Source organism: Bos taurus, chromosome 21, assembly GCF_002263795.3.
Source record: "Bos taurus isolate L1 Dominette 01449 registration number 42190680 breed Hereford chromosome 21, ARS-UCD2.0, whole genome shotgun sequence".
In the NCBI taxonomy this organism is placed as follows: Eukaryota; Metazoa; Chordata; class Mammalia; order Artiodactyla; family Bovidae; genus Bos; species Bos taurus.
Window position 1 is genome coordinate 41,017,242 of NC_037348.1, and position 17,521 is coordinate 41,034,762.

Sequence of the window (17,521 nt, forward strand, 5' to 3'; positions counted from 1 at the left end):
TTATATAACATTGTATATCTGAAATTCCAAACTTTACTCTAGATTTTTAATTTATGCTTTTTGGTATTTGATATCAATTTTGTACCTGTATTTTCTTTATAATTTTTGTGACATTGTTCGTATTTGTTTGTTTGTTTTCTCTCTTTATTTTTCTTCTTCTTTTTTTTTTTTTTTTTAACATTGTATTTTTGAAATTCCAAACTCTACTCTAGATTTTTAATTTTTGCTTTCTGGTATTAGTTATCAATTTTGTACTTGTACTTTCTTTATAATTTTCGCGACCTTGTTTGTTTTTGTTTGTTTGTTTTTTCTCTCTTTCTTTTCCTTCTTCTTTTCTTTAACATCATATTTTTGAAATTCCAAACTCTACTCTAGATTTTTAATTTTCACTTTCTGGTATTAGTTATCAATTTTGTACCTGTACTTTCTCTATAATTTTCGCGACCTTGTTTGTTTTTGTTTGTTCGTTCTTTCTCTCTTTCTTTTCCTTCTTCTTTTCTTTAACATCGTATTTTTGAAATTCCAAACTCTACTCTAGATTTTTAATTTTTGCTTTTATGTATTTGTTACCAATTTTGTACCTATAAGGACCCAATCTTCAGGACCCATTTTTCACTAGGGAGTGAGATTACTGGCTTGACTGCTCTCTCTCCCTTTGGACCCTCCTTTTTCTCCACCAGGTCGCCTGTGTCTCCTCCCTAACCCCTCTCTACTCTACCCAACTCTGTGAATTTCTGTGTGTTCCAGACGGTGGAGAACACTTAGGGAACGGATTACTGGCTGGATCTGTCTCCCTCCTTTTCATTCCCCCCTTTTATCCTTCTGGCCACCTCTGTTACCTTCCTCCTTCTTCTCTTCTCTGTATAACCCCGTGAACATCTCTGAGTGGTCCAGTTGTGGAGTGCACATAAGGAAGTGACTACTGGCTAGCCCACTCTCTCCACTATTGATTCACCTCATCTCATTTGGGTCACCTCTAACTCCCTCCTCCCTCTTCTCTTCTCCATGTAACCCTGTGAACCTCTCTGAGTGACCCTCACTGTAGAGAAACTTATCATCTTTAATGTAGATGTTTTATCAATGGTGCTGTATAGAAGGAGAAGTTTTGAAACTACTGTAAAAATAAGACCGATAATCGGAAGCAGGAGACTTAAGTCCAAACCCTGACTCCAGGGAACTCCTGACTCCACGGAACATTCATTGACAGGAGCTCATCAAATGCCTCCATACCGACACTGAAACCAAGCACCACACAAGGGCCAATAAGTTCCAGGGCAAGACATACCAAGCAAATTCTCCAGCAACAAAGGAACACAGCCCTGAGCTTCAAGATACAGGCTGCCCAAAGTCACCCCAAAACTATAGACATCTCATAACTCATTACTGGACATTTCATTGCACTCCAGAGAGAAGAAATACAGCTCCACCCACCAGAACACCGACACAAGCTTCCCTAACCAGGAAACCTTGACAAGCCACCTGTACAAACCCACACACAGTGAGGAAACGCCACAATAAAGAGAACTCCACAAACTGCCAGAATACAGAAAGGACACCCCAAACTCAGCAATTTAAACAAGATGAAGAGACAGAGGAATACTCAGCAGATAAAGGAACAGGATAAATGCCCACCAAACCAAACAAAAGAGGAAGAGATAGGGAATCTACCTGATAAAGAATTCCGAATAATGATAGTGAAATTGATCCAAAATCTTGAAACTAAAATGGAATCACAGATAAATAGCCTGGAGACAAGGATTGAGAAGATGCAAGAAAGGTTTAACAAGGACCTAGAAGAAATAAAAAAGTCAATATATAATGAATAATGCAATAAGTGAAATTAAAAACACTCTGGAGGCAACAAATAGTGGAATAACAGAGGCAGAAGACAGGATTAGTGAATTAGAAGATAGAATGGTAGAAATAAATGAATCAGAGAGGATAAAAGAAAAACGAATTAAAAGAAATGAGGACAATCTCAGAGACCTCCAGGACAATATTAAACGCTACAACATTCGAATCATAGGGGTTCCAGAAGAAGAAGACAAAAAGAAAGACCATGAGAAAATACTTGAGGAGATAATAGTGGAAAACTTCCCTAAAATGGGGAAGGAAATAATCACCCAAGTCCAAGAAACCCAGAGAGTACCAAACAGGATAAACCCAAGGAGAAACACCCCAAGACACATATTAATCAAATTAACAAAGATCAAACACAAAGAACAAATATTAAAAGCAGCAAGGGAAAAACAACAAATAACACACAAGGGAATTCCCATAAGGATAACAGCTGATCTTTCAATAGAAACTCTTCAAGCCAGGAGGGAATGGCAAGACATACTTAAAATGATGAAAGAAAATAACCTACAGCCCAGATTATTGTACCCAGCAAGGATCTCATTCAACTATGAAGGAGAAATCAAAAGCTTTTCAGACAAGCAAAAGCTGAGAGAATTCTGCACCACCAAACCAGCTCTCCAACAAATACTAAAGGATATTCTCTAGACAGGAAACACAAAAACGGTGTATAAACTCGAACCCAAAACAATAAAGTAAATGGCAACGGGAACATACTTATCAGTAATTACCTTAAATGTAAATGGGTTGAATGCCCCAACCAAAAGACAAAGACTGGCTGAATGGATACAAAAACAAGACCCCTACATATGTTGTCTACAAGAGACCCACCTCAAAACAGGGGACACATACAGACTGAAAGTGAAGGGCTGGAAAAAGATTTTCCATGCAAATAGGGACCAAAAGAAAGCAGGAGTAGCAGTACTCATATCAGATAAAATAGACTTTAAAACAAAGGCTGTGAAAAGAGACAAAGAAGGCCACTACATAATGATCAAAGGATCAATCCAAGAAGAAGATATAACAATTATAAATATATATGCACCCAACACGGGAGCACCACAGTACGTAAGACAAATGCTAACAAGTATGAAAGGAGAAATTAACAATAACACAATAATAGTGGGAGACTTTAATACCCCACTTACACCTATGGATAGATCAACTAAACAGAAAATTAACAAGGAAACACAAACTTTAAACAATACAATAGACCAGTTAGACCTAATTGATATCTATAGGTCATTTCATCCCAAAACAATGAATTTCACCTTTTTCTCAAGCGCACATGGAACCTTCTCCAGGATAGATCACATCCTGGGCCATAAAGCTAGCCTTGGTAAATTCAAAAAAATAGAAATCATTCCAAGCATTTTTTCTGACCACAATGCAGTAAGATTAGATCTCAATTACAGGAGAAAAACTATTAAAAATTCCAACATATGGAGGCTGAACAACACGCTGCTGAATAACCAACAAATCACAGAAGAAATCAAAAAAGAAATCAAAATTTGCATAGAAACGAATGAAAATGAAAACACAACAACCCAAAACCTGTGGGACACGGTAAAAGCAGTCCTAAGGGGAAAGTTCATAGCAATACAGGCACACCTCAAGAAACAAGAAAAAAGTCAAATAAATAACCTAACTCTACACCTAAAGCAACTAGAAAAGGAAGAAATGAAGAACCCCAGGGTTAGTAGAAGGAAAGAAATCTTAAAAATTAGAGCAGAAATAAATGCAAAAGAAACAAAAGAGACCATAGCAAAAATCAACAAAACCAAAAGCTGGTTCTTTGAAAGGATAAATAAAATTGACAAACCATTAGCCAGACTCATCAAGAAACAAAGGGAGAAAAATCAAATCAACAAAATTAGAAACGAAAATGGAGAGATCACAACAGACAACACAGAAATACAAAGGATCATAAGAGACTACTATCAACAATTATATGCCAATAAAATGGACAACGTGGAAGAAATGGACAAATTCCTAGAAAAGTACAACTTTCCAAAACTCGACCAGAAAGAAATAGAAAACCTTAACAGACCCATCACAAGCATGGAAATTGAAACTGTAATCAAAAATCTTCCAGCAAACAAAAGCCCCGGTCCAGACGGCTTCACGGCTGAATTCTACCAAAAATTTAGAGAAGAGCTAACACCTATCCTGCTCAAACTCTTCCAGAAAATTGCAGAGGAAGGTAAACTTCCAAACTCATTCTATGAGGCCACCATCACCCTAATACCAAAACCTGACAAAGATCCCACAAAAAAAGAAAACTACAGGCCAATATCACTGATGAACATAGATGCAAAAATCCTTAACAAAATTCTAGCAATCAGAATCCAACAACACATTAAAAAGATCATACACCATGATCAAGTGGGCTTTATCCCAGGGATGCAAGGATTCTTCAATATCCGCAAATCAATCAATGTAATACACCACATTAACAAATTGAAAAATAAAAACCATATGATTATCTCAATAGATGCGGAGAAAGCCTTTGACAAAATTCAACATCCATTTATGATAAAAACTCTCCAGAAAGCAGGAATAGAAGGAACATACCTCAACATAATAAAAGCTATATATGACAAACCCACTGCAAACATTATCCTCAATGGTGAAAAATTGAAAGCATTTCCTCTAAAGTCAGGAACAAGACAAGGGTGCCCACTTTCACCATTACTATTCAACATAGTTTTGGAAGTTTTGGCCACAGCAATCAGAGCAGAAAAAGAAATAAAAGGAATCCAAATTGGAAAAGAAGAAGTAAAACTCTCACTATTTGCAGATGACATGATCCTCTACATAGAAAACCCTAAAGAGTCCACCAGAAAATTACTAGAAATAATCAATGACTACAGTAAAGTTGCAGGATATAAAATCAACACACAGAAATCCCTTGCATTCCTATACACTAATAATGAGAAAACAGAAAGAGAAATTAAGGAAACAATTCCATTCACCATTGCAACGGAAAGAATAAAATACTTAGGAATATATCTACCTAAAGAAACTAAAGACCTATATATAGAAAACTATAAAACACTGGTGAAAGAAATCAAAGAGGACACTAATAGATGGAGAAATATACCATGTTCATGGATTGGAAGAATCAATATAGTGAAAATGAGTATACTACCCAAAGCAATTTATAGATTCAACGCAATCCCTATCAAGCTACCAACAGTATTCTTCACAGAGCTAGAACAAATAATTTCACAATTTGTATGGAAATACAAAAAACCTCGAATAGCCAAAGCGATCTTGAGAAAGAAGAATGGAACTGGAGGAATCAACCTACCTGACTTCAGGCTCTACTACAAAGCCACAGTTATCAAGACAGTATGGTACTGGCACAAAGACAGAAATATTGATCAATGGAATAAAATAGAAAGCCCAGAGATAAATCCACGCACATATGGACACCTTATCTTCGACAAAGGAGGCAAGAATATACAATGGATTAAAGACAATCTCTTTAACAAGTGGTGCTGGGAAATCTGGTCAACCACTTGTAAAAGAATGAAACTGGACCACTTTCTAACACCATACACAAAAATAAACTCAAAATGGATTAAAGATCTAAACGTAAGACCAGAAACTATAAAACTCCTAGAGGAGAACATAGGCAAAACACTCTCCGACATACATCACAGCAGGATCCTCTATGACCCACCTCCCAGAATATTGGAAATAAAAGCAAAAATAAACAAATGGGACCTAATTAACCTTAAAAGCTTCTGCACATCAAAGGAAACTATTAGCAAGGTGAAAAGACAGCCTTCAGAATGGGAGAAAATAATAGCAAATGAAGCAACCGACAAACAACTAATCTCAAAAATATACAAGCAACTCCTACAGCTCAACTCCAGAAAAATAAACGACCCAATCAAAAAATGGGCCAAAGAACTAAATAGACATTTCTCCAAAAAAGACATACAGATGGCTAACAAACACATGAAAAGATGCTCAACATCACTCATTATCAGAGAAATGCAAATCAAAACCACTATGAGGTACCATTTCACACCAGTCAGAATGGCTGCGATCCAAAAGTCTACAAATAATAAGTACTGGAGAGGGTGTGGAGAAAAGGGAACCCTCTTACACTGTTGGTGGGAATGCAAACTAGTACAGCCACTATGGAGAACAGTGTGGAGATTCCTTAAAAAACTGGAAATAGAACTGCCTTATGATCCAGCAACCCCACTGCTGGGCATACACACTGAGAAAACCAGAAGGGAAAGAGACACGTGTACCCCAATGTTCATCGCAGCACTGTTTATAATAGCCAAGACATGGAAGCAACCTAGATGTCCATCAGCAGATGAATGGATAAGAAAGCTGTGGTACACATACACAATGGAGTATTACTCAGCCATTAAAAAGAATACATTTGAATCAGTTATAATGAGGTGGATGAAACTGGAGCCTATTATACAGAGTGAAGTAAGCCAGAAGGAAAAACATAAATACAGTATACTAACGCATATATATGGAATTTAGAAAGATGGTAACAATAACCCGGTGTACGAGACAGCAAAAGAGACACTGATGTATAGAACAGTCTTATGGACTCTGTGGGAGAGGGAGAGGGTGGGAAGATTTGGGAGAATGGCAATGAAACATGTAAAATATCATGTAGGAAACGAGTTGCCAGTCCAGGTTCGATGCATGATGCTGGATGCTTGGGGCTGGTACACTGGGACGGCCCAGAGGGATGGTATGGGGAGGGAGGAGGGAGGAGGGTCCGGGATGGGGAACACATGTATACCTGTGGCGGATTCATTTTGATATTTGGCAAAACTAATACAATTATGTAAAGTTTAAAAATAAAATAAAATTAGAGAAAAAAAAAAAAAAGAATTAATGCCCGGGAGGTGCCTGGAGCTAGATAATGGAGGCAGGGCCATCACACAGTTTATTTTCAGCACAGTTCAGTTCAGTTGGTCAGCCGTGTCCGACTCTTTGCAACCCCATGGACTGCAGCATGACAGGCCTCCCTGTCCATCACCAACTCCTGGAGTTTACTCAAACTCATATCCATTGAGCTGGTGATGCTGTTGAACCATCTCATCCTTCTCCTTACAAATAGCTTCTTACATTCCTTCTTCTCCTGCCTTCAATCTTCCCAGCATCAGGGTCTTTTCAAATGAGTCAGATCTTTGCATCAGGTGGCCAAAGTACCGGAGTTTCAGTTTCAACATCAGTCCTTCCAATGAACACTCAGGACTGATCTCCTTTAGAATGGGCTGGAGGCATCTCCTTGCAGTCTCCATGGGACTCTCAAGACTCTTCTCCAACACCACAGTTCAAAAACATCAATCCTTTGGTGCTCAGCTTTCTTTATAGTCCAACTCTCGCATCCAAACATGACTATTGGAAAAACCATAGCCTTGACTAGACAGACCTTTGTTGGCAAAGTAATGGCTCTGCTTTTTAATATGGTGGTCATAATTTTCCTGCCAGGGAGTAAGCGTCTTTTAATTTCATGGCTGCAGTCACCATTTGCAGTGACTTCAGAGCCCCAAAATATAAAGTCTGCCACCGTTTCCCCTGTTTCCTCATCTATTTCCCATGAAGTGATGGGACCAGATGACTTGATCTTCGTTTTCTGAATGTTAAGCTTTAGGCCAACTTTTTCACTTTCCTCTTTCACTTTCATCAAGAGGCTTTTTAGTTCTTCTTCACTTTCTGCCATAAGGGTAGTGCCATCTGCATATCTGAGGTTATTAATATTTCTCCTGGCAATCTTGATTCCAGCTTGTGCTTACTCCAGCCCTGCATTTCTCATGATGTACTCTGCATGTAAGTTAAATAAGCAGGGTGACAATATACAGCCTTGACGTACTCCTTTTCCTATTTGGAACCAATCTGTTGTTCCATGCCATGTTCTAACTGTTGCTTCTTGACCTGTATACAGATTTCTCACAAGGCAGGTCAGGTGGTCTGGTATTCCCATCTCTTGAAGAATTTTCCACAGTTTTTTCTGATCCACACAGTCAAAGTCTTTGGCATAGTCAATAAAGCAGAAATAGATGTTTTTCTGGAACTCTCTTGCTTTTCCAATGATCCATCAGATGTTGGTAATTTGATCTCTGGTTCCTCTTTCCTAAAACCAGCTTGAATATCTGGAAGTTCACAGTTCACATATTGCTGAAGCCTGGTGTGGAGAATTTTGAGCATTACTTTACTAGCATGTGAGATGAGTGCAATTGGTAGTTTGAGCATTCTTTGGCATTGCCTTTCTTTGGGATCGGAATGAAAACTGACATTTTCCAGTCCTGTGGCCACTGCTGAGTTTTCCAAATTTGCTGGTGTATTGAGTGCACCACTTTCACAGCATCATCTTCCAGGATTTGAAATAGCTCAACTGGAATTCCATCACCTCCACTAGCTTTATTCATAGTGATGCTTCCTAAGGCCCACTTGACTTCACATTCCAGGATATCTGGCTCTAGCTGAGTGATCACACCACTGTGATCATCTAGGTCGTGAAGGTCCCTTTTGTACAGCTCCTCTGTGTATTGTTGCCACCTCTTCTTAATATCTTCTGCTTCTCTTAGGTCCATACCATTTCTGTCCTTTATTGAGCCCATCTTTGAATGAAATGTTCCCTTTTATCTCTAATTTTCTTGAAGAGATCTCTAGTCTTTCCCATTCTATTGTTTTCTCTATTTCTTTGCACTGATCACTAAGGAAGACTTTCTTATCTCTCCTTGCTATTCTTTGGAACTCTGCATTCAAATGGGTATATCTTTCCTTTTCTCCTTTGCTTTTTGCTTCTCTTCTTTTCACAGCTATTTCAAGGACTCCTCAGACAGCCATTCTGCTTTTTTGCATTTCTTTTTCATGCATATGGTCTTGATCCCTGTCTCCTATACAATGTCACAAACCTCTGTCCATAGTTCACTGGGCACCCTGTCTATCACATCTAATCCCTTGAATCTATTTCTCACTTTCACTGTACGATCGTAAAGGATTTGATTTAGGTCATACCTGAATGGTCTAGTGGTTTTCCCTACTTTCTTCAATTTATGTCTGAATATGGCAATAAGGAGTTTATGATCTGAGCCACGGTCAGCTCCTGGTCTTGTTTTTGCTGACTGTATAGAGCTTCTCCATCTTTGGATGCAAAAAAGTATAATCAATCTGATTTCAGTGTTGACTGGTGATATCTATGTGTAGAGTCTTCTCTTGTGTTGTTGGAAGAGGATGTTTGCTATGACCAGTGTGTTCTCTTGGCACAAGTTACCCCAGATCAATCTTGTACTCTATCCCTAATCCATGCTCCCTGGACTATGTCCATCTAGAAGAAGAGGCTCTTTATTCTTATTTTGCAAAGCTTGGTCATATGAGCTACTTGTGGCCTGGCCTGGGGGGAATTCAGAAGGAAGGGACTGACTAATGGGTCACTGTTAGTCTTCCATACCTAGGACACTGACAGAAGTTACACACATGCTATCTAAAATGTTCTATTTGACTGTTAGAAGAATATGGAGCAGCCAATATAAATAAATAACACCTATCCCTATATGTACAACTGAAATGTTCTGTACAGATAGAATATGACCAAGGTCAAGCTCTGACAGACTGTCATTTGTATATATAATCAGTCTGTTGTGGCCTCCAACTTATCCTCTATCCTCCAATTCTATATTCTATTTTCATCCAGGACATAGACCATCATTTAAAGCTGCTTTCTGACAGAGATATTGAAATATCAACTTATACCTGAAATACCTCCCCAAAGTGACAAGGTGCTCTACCAAAGTACCATTATTGTTCAGTTGCTAGGTCATGTCCGACTCTTTGTGATCCCATGGACTGCAGAGTGCCAGGCTCCCCTGTCCTTCACTATCTCTTGGAGTTTGCTCAAATTCATGTCCACTGAGTCAAAGATGCTATCTAACCATCTCATCCTTGGCCACCCCCTTCTCCTTTTGCCTTTAATCTTCCCCAGCATCAGGATCTTTTTCAGTAAGTTGGCTCTTCACATCAGGTTGCCAAAGTATTAGAGCTTCAGTTTCTGCATCAGTCCTTCCAGTGAATATTTAGGGTTGATTTTTGGTCTTCCCTCATAGCTCAGTTGGTAAAGAATCCGCCTGCAATGCAGGAGACCCTAGTTCAATTCCTGGGTTGGGAAGATCCGCTGGAGAAGGGATGGTCTACCCACTCCAGTATTCTTGGGCTTCCCTTGTTGCTCAGCTGCTAAAGAGTCTGCCTGCAATGCGGGAGACCTGGGTTCATTCCCTGGGTTGGGAAGATCCCCTGGAGAAGGGAAAGGCTACCCACTCTAGTATCCTGGCCTGGAGAATTCCATGGACTGTATAGTTCATGGGATGGCAAAGAGTCAGACACGACTGAGCGACTTGCACTTTCCTTTAGGATTAACTAGTTTGATCTCCTTGCTATCCAAGGGATTCTCAAGAGTCTTCTCCAGCACCACAGTTGGAAAGCATCAATTCTTTGGCACTCAACCTTCTTTATCATCCAACTCTCATGTGACTACTGGAAAAACCATAGCTTTATAGAATCAATTATTTTTAAGCATCTTATCTTATTTAATGTCAAAATATATTTGACATTTCAATATCAGCCAGTTTGAAACTACACTCCAGCCATCAAGTCTGTAGACATGGATTATAATAGAGAATTTTTGATATTATAATATAATAAAATAATATTAGTATGTTTCCAGATGTTATCCCCCCCCCCCCGCCCCTGCACCGCCCTGTAGACAAATAGATAGTTAGACAGAAAAGTGGAGGTGGGGGGACAGAAAGGCAGAGAGAGTAAAAGACGCATTAGAAATCACCCAGCATAACCCCATGTACAAAGATAAAATTCATCATCATCAAAAGAATTCTCTGAGATGCTTTTTGTTAAGGCCCACAATTTGCTTGTTCCCATGCAAAAATGCACTATTCAAACACTGACAAATACTATCTCTAAGAATTCCTAATAATGATAATGCTAGACCATTGGCTTGTCATTCATTTTAAGGACTTTTTATTGCAGAATAGGAAAGATCTGATAGAAATGATTATGGCTCTGTGGAAATATATATTTCAGTAAAATCACATACATTTCTACAGATCCATACACTGAATACCTGTTTTTTTTTTTTTTTTAGAAACTCAAATACAAATAAATGTTGTTAGAAGGAGATGTATTAGAATTCATTCTCAAAATCATTATTTTTCCTTTCATATATATCTTAGAAGAAAGGAAATGCAGTTCTTTACAGAGGCAATCGAGTGAGAACTTATCCCACAACTCCGGGATTTTAAGTAAAGGTACATTCTAGCTCAGAATTCAGTGGACAAATAAATATGCAATTCACAGCCTGCCTGCGGCATACCTGGTTAGAATTTCCAAGCTTCTTTCCAGCCTCTTCCTCTTCATGTGGCCACACACATTAAATTTCCCACTGTTTCCTGGATTTTCTTTCTGCCATTGTCTGGGATCTCCTTGCCCGCTTCATTGACCTGACAAACTCTTATTCACAAATTAAGTCCCAGCCAAAATGCCATCTCTTATTAGTTTCTCTGGCCTGTCTCATCCCATTCCCCCCTACTGTGATTTCAGAATTAGTAACTTCAGATTTGTTGTTTTCAAGGCATTTATATGTGTCTGTATTACAGCGCCCATCACAATGGATTATTTGTGTACTTGAACATATGCCACCCACCTCTATACAGAGCTTCTTAAAGACTGGGTTTGTTCCTCATTTTTCTGGTATTTAGAGGTTAGCCCATTACATAGCATAGTCTGATGAACAGAACTGAATAAAGGAAACACATAAGAGATGAACTTTCTTTTCTCTGAGATGATATCTGTTCCAGAGAATATAGAAATATCTTTACAAGACCGATAATGAGCTTAATGGTACTTAATATCAATTATGTTCAATCTTCAATTTTAGAAATAGCTTCAGATTTGGGGTTTTTTACCAATGGCAGTTAAACAAAGATATTAAAGGAAATTTTATTGCAGCAATTGCTCAAGTTGAAACAGGTTTGAGAACAAATTCAATTTAAATACATGTCATTTACTTCTATTTACCTATAAGATGTTTAAAATGGAACACTTCGGGGCAGAATTATAAAAGTCTCCATCTTCAGTTGTGAATCATGAGGAAGTCTTTTTTATAGCTTTTCAAACATTGTACTGCAGTTGGTTATTCAAAAGTTCCAATTATCTCAGATTGTTCAGTGCTGCAGATTGCTAACTATAATGTTCATTCAAATGAACCTATGCTCTTTGGAAAGCTTTAGTTCCAATGGATTGGCTGTAGACTCCCCCCAAGATGGTACAGATTAGGACAGTTTGCATGGGTCCTACTCTGTACTGATAGCTCAGTTGGTAAAGAATCTGCCTGCAATGCAGGAGACCCTGGTTCGATTCCTGTGTTGGGAAGATCCATTGGAGAAGGGAAAGGCTACTCACTCCAGTATTCTGTCCTGGGGAATTCCATGGACTGTATAGTCCATGGGATCGCAAAGAGTCAGACATGACTGAGTGACTTTCACTTCGCTTTCTGCTCTGTACAATTCCATGCTCCCATAGTAATGGGCAGCAACTCAGGGTACCACTTGATGAGGAAAGCTGTACCTCCTCCAATTGTTGGTTTTTTTCCCCTAATACCTGAAGCCAGAAAAGATCTTTAAATGACAATACCCAATTAATGAAGTTGTGGGCTAACTACCATTCCTAGAATATTTTGATGAGCTTTGGTAGCATGAAATACTAAAACTAGTCTGGAGAGCAAATCCAAGAATATGTATCAGAAGTTTTTAAAAATCTTTGAATGCCTCTTTCATCCCTAAAACTCTCCTGTAAAGATCTAAATGATGATGTTTCTAGTTGATGTCTGAGTCTTTGCTGTATGTAACACTTCAATTCTTTGTGCCACTTGCTTTCCCAAGAGTAAGTTCCATCCTCGATTTGCCCAAAGAATTTTGAAGCAGGGCCTGTTATTTTTGTGGCTTAGAACAGCTATTTTTCCTCTGGAGTCAGTTTTTCTCTCACTTGAATGGTTATGTGAGTATATTTAGTCACTATTTCAATATCTTGATCATATCTTCTTACCCGTTTAGAATAACATATTCTGCATTGTATCATTTGCAGCACTAAACAGAAAACAAGGTTTGATTTCAGAGTAAATTCAGCTAAGTTGTTAAGCTGATGATGTTTGCGAAAAAAGAAAGGAACTGGATTTGAAAATTGGCCCTCATTTTTTAAGCTGTATAACCCTTTGTCCAAGGAAATTTTACACATTTGAAAATAACTGTCCTTTAAGGAGAAGAGTATCTAGGATAGGAGAAGGAGTCATGAGACCCCAAATATCAGGTAGGTCCCATTTTATCTCTTCCCCTACCCTCAGGCCTCCGCTGAACACAGTATAGAAAACACCTTTTTTTTTTTTTGTCTGTCTTTGGTGACTGCAGCCATGAAATTAAAAGACGCTTACTCCTTGGAAGAAAAGTTATGACCAACCTAGATAGCATATTGAAAAGCAGAGACATTACTTTGCCAAAAAAGGTCCCTCTAGTCAAGGCTATGGTTTTTCCAGTGGTCATGTATGGATGTGAGAGTTGGACTGTGAAGAAGGCTGAGCACCGAAGAATTGATGCTTTTGAACTGTGGGGTTGGAGAAGATTCTTGAGAGTCCCTTGGACTACAAGGAGATCCAACCAGTCTATTCTGAAGGAGATCAGCCCTGGGATTTCTTTGGAAGGAATGATTCTAAAGCTGAAACTCCAGTACTTTGGCCACCTCATGCGAAGAGTTGACTCATTGGAAAAGACTCTGATGCTGGGAGGGATTGGGGGCAGGAGGAGAAGGGGATGACAGAGGACGAGATGGCTGGATGGCATCACTGACTGGATGGACGTGAGTCTGAGTGAGCTCCGGGAGTTGGTGATGGACAGGGAGGCCTGGCATGCTGTCATTCATGGGGTCGCAAAGAGTCAGACATGACTGAGTGACTGAACTGAACTGAACTGAACTGAAGCTCTTGATTGAGGATTGAAAGATTTTATTTCAGGTTCTCTATATTAAAAACAAAAAAAACTTTCACTTCAAGCAGCACTTCTTATCTAGAGAGCAAGAGGAGTGCATAAATGGATATATACTATACATGTATGTGCCACTTCTATTTTCTGTTATTTGAGTTCTTAAACAAAATGCTATTTATTTTTATACATAATCTCACTTTGTCCAGCAAGTCAATCTTCCAAAATGCTCATTGGTTCTACTTCGTGAGAGAAAAAGAACAGAGGAGGAAAAGATACATGTGGTTGAAAAACCAGAATGAAAACCCTGCTACTGCTAAGTCGCTTCAGTCGTGAACCCAAGGCTGATTCACAGTTCTACAACTTGTGAACCAAATGTACCATCCCAGATTGCAGAAGTCAAATTGTGAAGTAGTATTGGTCACTCAAGCGTCCCATACGCATACATACAGGGGAACTTGCCTATCCTTTATCTCACCTCTTCAGGGTATCTTTATGTTGCCTAAATTGATGAAGACTCTATCAATTTAAAAAGTGGCTCATTGATACAGTTAACTGTTCTCCTGTTGTATTCCTATTTTCAGGTCAACTTACTTATTATTGGATTACTTATGTACTCAAAAGCCTTTCATTTCCCTTTACTTTAATTCTAATGCCTTTGATCTCCTAGTGTTACTCCTCATCACCGAAAAGTATTTTTACCTGCTGCTAGTAGGTTTCTACCATTCAAGTCACCATCCCCCAACACCACAGTCCCCTGGATGACCTCTTTTCTTCTGGCCACTCTCTTCAATTGTACTCTCACTCAAAGACTACTCCTCAAGCCCTGAAACCTTCTTGCTACTTCAGTCCTGCTAAACTTCTCCTCCTCAAGCTTCCTACAAATCCTGGAAACAGTACCACATAGTTTCATTCTCAGTTACCTACTGTGCTGTGCTGTGCTGTGCTTAGTCACTGAGTCATGTCTGACTCTTTGCGACCCCATGCGACCCCCATGGCTCCTTTGTCCATTGGCATCCTCCAGGCAAGAATACTGGAGTGTGTTGCTTTGCCCTCTTCCAGGGGACCTTCCCAACCCAGGGATCAAACCCAGGTCTCCCACATTGCGAGTGGATTCTTTACCATCTGAGCCACCAGGGAAGCCCTAGTTACCTACTGCTTTGTCTTTATTGTTTTACTGTCTCATACCCATCTTATTTCTCCAACTACATTATAAACTCTTTGAGGCAGGAGTCATACATGTATGTGTCTCGCATCCCTCCTAGCATATGGCAGGAAATGTTGGTGGTGTCCGTGGCTTGCCTGGCCTGATAATTCATTATAAAAGTCATAGTATCTATACCAATGGAGGAAATTGCAGGCAGGTAAGGAATGCTTGGGGGAAGGACAACTTGGCCCTCGACTCCGTCCATGCAGGCCATGACCTCTTCTTTCCTGATAGAGGTAGCCCTGGATGCAAACTGACATTTCTATGGCTCTGAGAATCACCATAAATTAACTCAGTGCTATATCTCACCAGAAGTTTCCTAGAAGAGGTGAGATTCTCTTGACTGATAAAGAGTGATGACTCAGCTATCTAGACTGTGGTAACTGAACAAATGGCTCCAGAGTAATGATTTCCATGGACACAGAAATGTACTCCTAAATTTAAAGCATCATAATCTTTTCCATTTTAACCATTTGATGGAAACTTATGCTACATTCTAGAATACAGAATATACTTCTCTGTTTTCTCAAATAGGCCAACATGGACTTGATTTAACAATGAGAGCATCATCTCTCAACATTTTCTACACAACTTTTATCAGCAGAAGAGAGTGAACATTTGTTTCCAAGTGAATAAGCATGAAATGCCCCATTTTTATCTTACACTATTATCTAAATTTTGCATTCGATAATATATCTTTGTTTAAAGGTGAAGCTAGTTCTTTTATATCAGTGGTTTCCTAACACTGGTTCATAGATTTGACAAAGTATTCACTTTACCAAATGACCTCTTTTGGATAGGTTTATGTCTCTTCTATTTGGTTAATGTTAAAATAGCCTTTCTTTATGAAATGATATTGATGAATGCCCTTTAATTGATAAAAAAAATAAAACACAGAACCACTCCACTTTTATTTTACTTGTCCAAAATATTCAAAATCCTGGATCTACTATTTTACTTTACCATGAAGTCTAAAAAGAAAATTTTAAAGTCCAAAAGTATGACCCATGTTTACTCTGTTATAGCATGCCCCCAAAGTATGTATCTTTGTGCACTTCTGTTTAGGAGCCACTCAGGAAAGCACTGATGTTCTCAAGGGTTGCAGACATAGGTCGGTTTCTGGCCCCATACTGAACATTCTAGACTTCTATACTTGCCATGTGTTGTCACTTCCTATCAAACCATATGTTATCTATATATTTCCTTTCAGGTGTCCAATGTAAAAGTCTTTATCTCACATTTATATTGCTTCTTATACTTCCTTATAGCTGGGACAACAGATTAGTAAAAACTTTATATGAGATATAAAAATCAGATTAAATATATCTGACTGGATGTCCAAAGAATTCTCCTATGAATAATTGTGTGAGTGTTAGTATGTGGACATTATATCCATTTTGGCTACTGGGAGCTCTCTTTTTCTCTGTTCTGTGTCCTTGCCTGCATTACAGATGAATGAGGTTTCTGGAAACCAAATTCTGACTAGAAGAATTTCTACTAAACTTAAATAATAGAATAGACAATAAACATCTCACTTACATTAAGAAATGTGAGACAACCATGTTGTTGTCTATTGCTCCATTAAAAAGTCAATCCCAAAATGCAGTGGCATGTGATGATAGACGTTTATTCTCATGCTCACGGGCTCTAGGTCAGCTAGGATTAAGCTCATCTACGCTGGGCTAAGCAAGGGCTTTTGCTCCAAGTTTTGAGTCTGACTGGATGTGACTCCTCACTACAGGCTGGGCTCAGTTCTGTTCCATGTACATTCTTTCTGGGATCCAGGCTGAAAGAGCAAGTGGCTACCAAGGGGTGCTCTTCTCCTAGCGATGCACAAGAGGACAGGCCCATCTATAATAAGCACATTTCAAGCCTTTGCATCCCTTTGGTCAAAGCAAGTCACATGACAGAGTCCCAGAGTCAAGGCAGGAAATTTTCTTCACCTACCATGAGGTTATGTCAAAGGTGTGGATGTATAATGCCTCTACAGGAGTGATGAATTGTGAGAAATTCAATCTACTACAGGCTGGGTGACTTCTGACACAGCCACTAATCACAATGGACTCTCTAGAGAAAAAAAAAATAAAAAACAAACTTTAAGGCAGTTTCTGAAAGGGAATAAAAAGTGAGATGTTCAAATATGATTCATTGAATAAAGGACATGATTAAAGAAATGGAAAGTTATGCTGCCTAATGTGGCAGTTGCATTAGGATGCATGTAAAACTGAGTTTGCTATAGGCTGGCTTATAAGTGATAATTGATTGCAAATTATATTGACAGTTATTGAACATAATTATTCACCACAGGAACCATCCTTAATCAATTAATCAGGGCACAATTCAACTTCACTTCTTGCACATGGCATCAACCAATCTTTTTTTTAACTGCTTTGCTTTTTTTCCCCTTTACCTACTTTGTTTACTG